At 47.2% G+C, this 8,762-nt stretch overlaps 1 long non-coding RNA gene and 1 other non-coding gene across 41 annotated transcripts in view; one reads left to right on the top strand and one right to left on the bottom strand.

Annotated features, from left to right (window-relative positions):
* Positions 1-1,302: 1,302 nt before the first annotated feature.
* Gm32817 (predicted gene, 32817) overlaps positions 1,303-8,762 on the bottom strand; it is a 28,366-nt gene continuing 20,906 nt past the window's right edge. The window contains exons 1-6 of one of the 40 annotated variants that reach the window (NR_168965.1): positions 8,533-8,759; positions 6,856-6,980; positions 6,200-6,301; positions 5,981-6,106; positions 4,749-4,860; positions 4,396-4,550 (exon numbers count right to left, since the gene is read on the bottom strand). This is a non-coding gene — a long non-coding RNA (predicted gene, 32817). Of the gene's footprint in view, positions 3,500-4,055; positions 4,861-5,980; positions 6,107-6,199; positions 6,302-6,855; positions 7,163-8,513; positions 8,760-8,762 lie in introns of those variants that run through there. The other 39 variants (NR_168968.1, NR_168992.1, NR_168966.1 and 36 more) reach the window with 39 other exon arrangements.
* Positions 6,440-6,540, top strand: Mir6365 (microRNA 6365). The gene has a single exon (NR_105784.1). It is a non-coding gene; the product is annotated as a microRNA 6365 (primary transcript).

Here is an 8,762-nt window from a genome sequence, read left to right as displayed (position 1 = left end):
GTTCCAGGAGATTGGCCCCCTCACCCAGTGTACATAAATAAATACATTATTAAAGTTTTTAGATTTTTTTATTTCGTATGTATGGTGTTTCACCTGTGTGATTATGTTACCCATATGCATGCCTTAGAAGGTCAAAAGAGGGTGTTGAATCTCTTGAGCCCTTGTGGATACATTAGTCCACTTAGATGATTAAACACAATCTCAAAATTTCTAACTTAACCACCTTTGTAAACTCCCTTTGCCATAAAGCTGACACACAGGTTCCTGGAATATCATGTGGACATGTCTAGGTGTTGTGAGACCTGGAGTCAGGGTGTTCTCTGATCCCCACTGCATCCTCCTGAACTCCATCTTGCCTGGCATACACTCAGTAAGTAATTGCTGAATGAATGTATGGATAGATAACATGACGGAGTACCCAGTGTGGAGGTGGGGAGGGGGTGGTCAAGAAACTGGCTCAGGCAGGATCAAGGGGAATCACTTTAGGTGCTGGTGCTATGCTTATGGGGGCTGTTGATGATCACTGAGAAGCAGATCTGATTTGATGGGACTCAGGAAGGTGGCCAGCCCCCTTGTGGACTCAGTCTGACAAGGCCCACCCCATTGGTTTGGTCTGCCCTTGGTTGCTTAGTGGACAGGCAAGTGTACTTTCCTCTCCTAAAGCCATGTCACCTTCTCTTCCCCAAGGTCACTTGCTTTGAAGTGACAGGCTAGCTTAGTGAAGCAACCCAGATGTTGCAAGGGGGACTGTGACAATGCTGTGGAGACACAGACGCTGGAGGTCATACGCTCACCCTGGGCTGTTCTCAAGGCAGCGTGGGCTGTTTTCTCTTTGCTTATGGTAAATGCTGAGTGACAGCTGTATTCCAGGCTCCTGCCAAGTGTAGGAATAGGGCAGGGGTTGGGGAAAAGGTTCAATAGGCAGCAGTGTGTTTGTCTAGTATGGAAGCTCTGGGCTCAGTCCCCCAGCTAGGATAACCAGGTGGTGATGTACACCTGCCATTCCAGTGTTCAGGCCACTTTTGGCTTCACAGCAGTGTGAGACAAGCTCGGTCTACATGAGATCCTGAAACTGTGGGGAAGGTGGCAAGGAGGTGGGGACCATCTGGGAGGGGTAGGGAGGAAGGAAAAATATGATTAAAATATATTGTATATAATGTTTTTAATGGAAACAGAGAAGGCCTTCTAAAGTCTGCATCATGTTGCCTGGGGGATGCTTAGAGCCTGGGAATTAGAAGTCAGCAAGTCCAAGGTCACCTCAGAAATAGTGAGGTGCTGAGAGAAAAACCTGGATGGTGGTTGTTCGGTTTTGTTTTATTTATTTTTTATTTTTGGTTTTTCGAGACAGGGTTTCTCTGTATATCCCTGGCTGTCCTGGAACTCACTTTGTAGACCAGGCTGGCCTCGAACTCAGAAATCCGCCTACCTCTGCCTCCCGAGTGCTGGGATTAAAGGCGTGTGCCACCACACCCGGCTGTTTTAAATTTTTGAAACAGCATCTCTCTAGATAGCTCAGGCTGACTTCTGAGTTTAGAAATCCCTGCCCCCACCTCCTGAATTCTGGGATTCCAGGTCTGCACCATCATACTTAACTTTAGATGCTTCATGGGTGACGAGAGGAGTGGTCTCCAGTGGACAGGCCCACTCAAAACTCTCTGCACCCAGGCTGAACCTGAATGACCAGAATCCTAGCTCATTGTCTGGGAGACAGAGGACTCGAACAAGCCACAGAAGCCAGGTGTCAAGTGAGCCTGGAGCACAAATCAAGGTTACATTCTGTAGGAGTCAGGTTCCAAGAGAGTGGCAAGGACATACATACGAACGTATGTATGCATTCAAGCATGTATGTATGTGTGTATTATGTATGTGTATATGCATGTATACATTTATTACTTATGTTTATTGTGTGAGAGAGAGGGTGTGTGGGCACATAAGCCCATTCACAATCCACATGTGCAGGTTAGAGATCAAGTTAAGGGACTCAGTTCTCTCCTTCCATCATATGGAACCCAGAAATTGAACTCAGGTCCTCAGGCTGGGTGACAATACCTTTATCTGCAGAGTCATCTCACTGGCCCAGGCTTTAAGTGGACAAGTTGGGGAGGGCAGGCTGCTAGGAGGTGGTGCGGATGAAGACATGAGACGAAGAAGCCTGCTAGTGGCTCCATGTACCAGGGCTGCCGAAATGACAGCCTCTCCCCGACTCTGCCCCACTAACTCAACAGTAAGCTCCTGTCCTCCAGGGCTGTGGGGTGTGACGAGCTAGCAACCCCTCCTCTCCATCCTAAGGGAAAGTTGACACTAAGGAATGTCCCTTGTCTTTAGCAGGGGCTCTGCCCCACCCAGGGCTGGACCTCCCTACTCCTTCCCTACCTCCTGCTAACACCATCTGTTCTTTTGGTTTTTCTCATGTGGCCCAGCCTGGCCTTGAACTCTCTATGTAGGGGAGGGTGACCTTGAACTTTTCTAATCCTCCTTTCTTCACCCTGGAAATTCTAGCCAGCCAAGACAAGAGATGAGCGCTTTCACCAAGGATGAAGCACATCCTTCCGAATGAGACTAATGGTGCCTGCCACTCATCAGCTCAGGAAGCTGAACCAGGAGGATCGTGAGTTCAAGGCCTGCCTGGACTTGCATAGTGAGTTGAAGGTCAGTCTGGGAAACTTAGCAGGACCCTACATCAACATTAAAATAAGAAGAGGTCCAGAATATACTCAGTGCCAGGGTGCTTACTAGCCTTGGGTTGAATCCCCAGTGTGGTAAAGAGAAAAAAACAAGCTGGGCTTTAATTTCAGTACATGGGAAGCAAAGGCAGGCTCATCTCCATGAGCTGGAGACCAGCCTGGTTTACATAATGAGTTCCAGGCTGGCTGAAACTGTATTATAAGACCCTGTCTCACCCAGAAAGAAATAAAGAAGGAAAGACAGGAAGGATGATAGATAGAAAAAAAACACCATCAAACAGGAATGGGTGTCCTTTCTGCTACCCAGGTCACCTGGACCTTCCTGGAAGCAGCTCAATAAATTCAGAGCTATTCAGAATCAGTCAGTCATTCAACCCACTTACCTAGCCACCCACTTCCATTAAAAACCCAAATTGAAACTGCATCGTTGGCCCAGTGAGTACATTCTAAAGGGCTCTGTCATAGAGAAAGGAGATGAGTCAAGGCTGCTTTGCTGGGAAGGGAAAGACTGGAGACAAACCATGTGTCCGGCAGCAGAGGCTACACTGGGCTTCACAGCTACTAGGAAATAGTCTGTGTTGCATTAACCTGGTAAAATGCACATACATGCTAAATGAAGCAGACGCCTGAGAGGCATGGATGGAAGGATAAGAGCCTGGCTCTTCACTGGGACATCATTTCGGGGAGTGGGTGTGGGGGGGGGGTTCGTGTAGGGAGGTCTGGAAGCTTCAAGGCTGGAGGTAGAAGACACCATGTTTCTTTTGTTCCTTCTCTGCTGGTTGGCTTGTTTCAGGGGCACAAATTGCTTTTGAAACCTTAAAGGAAAATGCAATAAAAATATTTTTAGATATTTTAGACATTCACTGAGGTAGGCTCTGTGCACACCGCTGAAGCAGCTGTGCCTTTTGAAGTCTCTCTCTCTCTCTCTTTGCCGAGAGTAGGTTTCTTCATATAGTCCTGACTGTCCCAGAACTCACTATGTAGATGAGGCTGGTCTAGGACTCAGAGATATCCTCCTGCCTCTCTGCCTCCCAAGTGCTGGGATTAAAGGCCAGCCCTCTCTAATCTATTTTTCGGAGAAAACTGAGGGCCAGAGGTTGACTGATTTGCCCAAGGGAGAACAGCCCACGGCAGAGTCAGTGCAAGGAGCCCATCAGTGCTGAAGATTGTCATGGGATGCGGGGGCGACAAGGAGTGGGGGGTGATATGCTTCACCTACACCTGCCATATCGTTGAGTGACTGCTGGGCCACCCCATCTGTGGAGAAAAGGGACAGGCTAAAAGTTCACATTTGATTGAGGTTTGCATTTCCCAGCATGCATCAGTGTTCACTGGCACTCATAGAAGGGATCTCATAGAGGAGTTGCTCACATTATGTGCAGATAGGAGCTTTCAGACTTGGATCTGGGTCAAAAAGTCTTCAGATCTGGAAGGTAGAGCATCTAGGGTTTGATCAGGAAGAGTCCTGCCAATTGGTGGTGGCTCCCAGCAAGACCACAAAGTGACTGAGCTCTGGGGACAGCTGTGGGTTCCGTTCTTTTCAGTCTCAGCAAATGGTATTGGACATTTAGACAGGAAGGGGGTTGGAATGATATTTGAAGACTGTTTGGTGTGCTCACTTCCAGATGGCCACATGGGAACCCGGCTGGGGTGGAGAATGGTTGCAAACATCTCAAAAGCATATGTGCAAATAAGGAACTTGTCACCAAAGTTGTCATTCAATGAACATGTTGAATGCCCACTGGGCCCTGAGTACATGTAGAGACTGCCTATTGCAAATTCTGCAGGGTAGGGCAAAAGCCGTCACACAAATGCCAGGACGTTGGCCTTTGAGCTTGAGGAGTACAGGACCAGAAGATAGCAATCCTGCAGGAAGAGGAGGAAAGGCATGAGGCAGAAGAACATATGCAAAGGCCCAGCGTCAGGAAGAGCTGATGTGTGGGAGGAACAGATCATGTATCTGTACAGGGACAGAGTGGTTATGAGAGAGTGACAAAGGCTGGGGTTGGCGATGTGGCAAGAGCGGGGCCATGCAGACTCCTGCCTAGGTGAGAGAGAGCTCACAGTGGAGGTTTTTGTGGGTAGAAACACGAGTGATACAGTCTCTTTTTCCATAAAAGAGGTCATTCTGGTTTCTAGATGGAGTCTGTCTTAGTCTTCTTTCCACTGCTATCACCTAAGATTAAGTATGGAAAGAGAAAAAGAGTTTAAATTGGCCCATGATTTGTAAGGCCCAGAAGAGAGTTTCCTGCTTCTTCAACCCGTGGCAGGAGGCTGTGTTCATGCTTGTGAAGGTTTGGTCTTACTCTCTATTGTAATGCTAAGTGTGGGCCCTCAAGACCTGAGTGTGGGCTCCCAAAACCTGGAGTCTGAACATAGACCCAAATGACTCTTCCCACAAGTTATTTCTGATTGGTAATAAAGATGCCAACAGCCAATAGCTGAGTAGAAGAGACAGGTGGGGTTTAAGATTCCTGGGCCTAGGGGTCAGAGGAGAATGAGGAGGAGGAGGAGGGAGAGGAGGAAGAAGAAGGGGAGGAGGAAGGGGAGGAGGAAGAAGAGGAAGAGGAGGAGGAGGAAGATGAAGACACCATGAGTTAGGAGTCAAAAAGCATTGCCCTAAGGGCTAGCCAATTGGAATTAAGAGCAGCCCAGACAAAACATAGTAATAACTCAGGGTTATCGATAGAAAAGTAGGTTCTAATAGCATAGAGGGTAGATATCTGCCTGGCTCTTGTGCTGTTTAAGGCTTATTGTAAATATAAAGGTTGTGTGAGGGGCTGGTGAGATGTCTCAGCAGGTAAGAGCACTGACTGCTCTTCCGAAGATCTTGAGTTCAAATCCCAGCAACCACATGGTGGCTCACAACCACCTGTAATGAGATCTGACGCCCTCTTCTGGCACATCTGAAGACAGCTACAGTGTACTTATGTATAATAATAAATAAATCTTTGGGCCTAAGCGAGGAGGGAATGAGCGGGGTTAACCGGAGCGAGTGGGGCCAACCAGAGCGAGCAGAGGTTCTAAAATTCAATTCCCAACAACCACATGAAGGCTCACAACCATCTGTTCAGCTGCAGTGTACTCATATATATATAATGAATATATAAATCTTTAAAAAAAAAAAAAAAAAAAGGTTGTGTGTGTTTTTTATCCAGGAACTAAATGGTCAAAGCAGGGTCGAAATCCTGGATTGGAATTAGCGTTTTCTCCTCCACATGCTCACCTCTCAAGGTGACCCCAGTCTAGAGCGACCGTGTCCTGGCAAGCACAGGAAAGCCATTTACCCCTCTTACCTGCACACAGCTCATACTCTACAGCATCCTCAGCGCTCATTCAGTGTGAAGTCTGACAAGATGAGCCTCCTGGAGCAGGGTCAGAGGAGGAGTGTGACTGAGGAATGAAGAGGCAGTTGGCTTAATCTGAAAGAGAAAAGGTGGCAGCTTAGATGACGGTGGGGATACTAGAGCAGAGGAATGGGGTGGACAGCAGGCGGAGCCAAGCTAGTGGCTTACTTTTCTCTACTTTCTCCCCCAAATTTTAAGCTTCATGAGCACGGAGAGGATTGCTGCATCTCTCACCTCTGGTATGCAGAAGTTGTTGCTTCTATAATAAATCTAAAATAAATGTAGGTCAGTGCCCTAGAGATCTAGGCTAGGACAGCCCCTCTCTTCACACAGACAGCCCACCCAGTTTTGTGGCATTTGTTGGTATAGTTTCCTGGAGGTTCCCTACTGAGCTCTGAAGACACAGACTCTGTTCTTGAGGGATTCCGATTCTAATAGTAGAAGACCTGGGTTAGAAATCTGGCTTAGCCTTTAATATATTTGTTGGGGTTTGCTGCATAAGAGACAGTTCCCAGACTACACTTTAAAGCAGCCTAGAGTGAATGGTTTTATGCACCAACTGGGTGGTTCCTCAGCTCAATGCACCTGTTGTTAATGACTATGGTTGTTGGGAGTGACCTTCTTTAGCAGTGTGGAGGGACAGTTGACATCAGTTATTGACTAAATTATCTCAGTTCTTCACAAGGCTTTGCATTTTTTAATAGGTAAGACTAGCATCCTTACCCAGCATTTAAGTCATCAGCGCAGAAGCTTCTAGAACACTCTATTAGTAGAAACACTAAGAGAACAGCCTAGATTCAGAGGAGTAGAAAAATAGACTTCACCTTATTGTGAGCAAAGGAAGAGGCTTATTCTGGGCTTGTTGAATCTGCCACACTGGTGTGAGGTCCGGAGCCCACACCTTGGCCCCTCTGCATCTTTGACTTCAGCGAACGAGGTCGTATAACATCTGTTTTGTAGAATTAGTTGTGAGAGAATGAAGGTGATGTTATATGAAAAGTCTGTAGTGCCTTACTGGTTCCTTAGAAAGCTGCTGTTGTTCAGGTGGTGATGGCACATGCCTTTAATCTCAGCATCTGGGAGGCAGAGGCAGGTGAATCCCTGTAAGTTCAAGGCCAGCCTGAAACCTGTCTTGAAAAAACAACAACACAACACAAAACAAACAAACAAATAAAAAAAAAGCAGTCACTGGAAAGGAAATACTGTTTTTACCAAAGCAACTGGGAATTTGGTGACTGCATAGAGAATGAGCTTATAAGATTAATAGTAAGTCACATTATTCCATGGGGTTTACAATAAACAGCAGCTCTTGAGCTCAAACACCTTGATTTGTAAAGAGCCCTGATCTATTCCTTATGCTCAACCATGTGTATTTGTCTGGGAAGAGGGTAGGCTAGACAGTTCCTGGCCTCCCTCAGCCGGTAGCTGCGTCCCTCCAGCCTTAGCCTTGGAGTCTCTATGCCCCTCCCTCCTCTCTCCTTCCCTTTCTCCCTTGCTCCCTCCCTCCTTGTTATTACACAGGATCTCACTAGCTTTGGCTGGCCAGAGCTTGCTATGTAGACCAAGCTGGCCTTGAATTCACAGAGATCCACCCGTGTCTGTACCCCAAGTGCTTGGTTTAAAAGTGTAAGCTACTGTTCCTGACTCCTCTCTTCTTATAAGGTCTGTACTCAATGAAGTTAGAACCCACATAGTCCCAGGTGACCGTGTTTGGCTACATGATTACATCTACAAAGATGCTACTTCTGGGGACTGGAGGGACGGCTCCGTGGTTAGGCACTGGCTACACCCTGATCATCCAGATTGAATTCCCAGCATCCGCATGGTGGCTCACAACCATCTGTAACTACAGTGCTAGTGCATCTGATGTCCTCTGCTGGCCTCCGAGAATACCAGGCATGGTGCACATCTGTCCATCCAGGCAAAATACCCATACACAATAAGTACGATATTTTCTATTTTTTTTTAAAAAGATGCTATTTCTAATGAGGTCATAGGCTGACCTTTGGTTTCATGTTAAGCTTATAGAACACAGTTTAACCCAGCATGGAAGGCAAAGCAAAAGCAGATGCTAATGGGAGAAAATCACAGCTACGAATGCAAAGCTATGGGGGTTTATCCCAGGAGTGAACAATGCTCTCTCAGGATCTGGAAAGCAGGCCATAGGATTTGAAGGTGGGCAGACGTACAGGATTCACACAGTGCACAGAACTGTGGATCCCCAGGGATGCACTGGCTTGGTTCCCATAAACTCTGCTTTTAGAGCACACCAGCTTATCTAGGACCCTGGACCACGTATAACAGTTTCTCCAGGCCTTGTCCTCCATGTCTTCCCTCCATCTGCAGGTGAGTACCCTGCCTGCCAACACTCACACCATTATCCTGCCTCTGTCTGGTTTCTGTTATAACAAAGTACTCAAGGTCAGGTAACTCAAAAAGAAATTTTCATTTAGCTCCTAACTCTGGAAGGTGAGATGCTCACAGGAAGGGGAGATGCTCACAGGAAGGGGAGATGCTCACAGGAAGGGGAGCTGCTCACGAGTGTGATGTCTGCTCAGCTTCCATCTGGGTTCACACAGCATTTAACAGGGCAGACAGCATCCTGCATCTAGACGGCAACTAAGTAGCATTTGCATAAATGATGGGCTGATGGAGGCAGGATACTAGGTCCTCCTGTCCTCCTGGTTGTCTAGCTCAAAGTCTAAGAGCTGTGTCCCTAGCCGGGACTGAC

Source organism: Mus musculus, chromosome 16 (assembly GCF_000001635.26).
Source record: "Mus musculus strain C57BL/6J chromosome 16, GRCm38.p6 C57BL/6J".
NCBI lineage: Eukaryota > Metazoa > Chordata > Mammalia > Rodentia > Muridae > Mus > Mus musculus.
The sequence above is the reverse complement of the archived record's forward strand: the minus strand, read 5'-3'. Positions and strand labels throughout refer to the sequence as shown.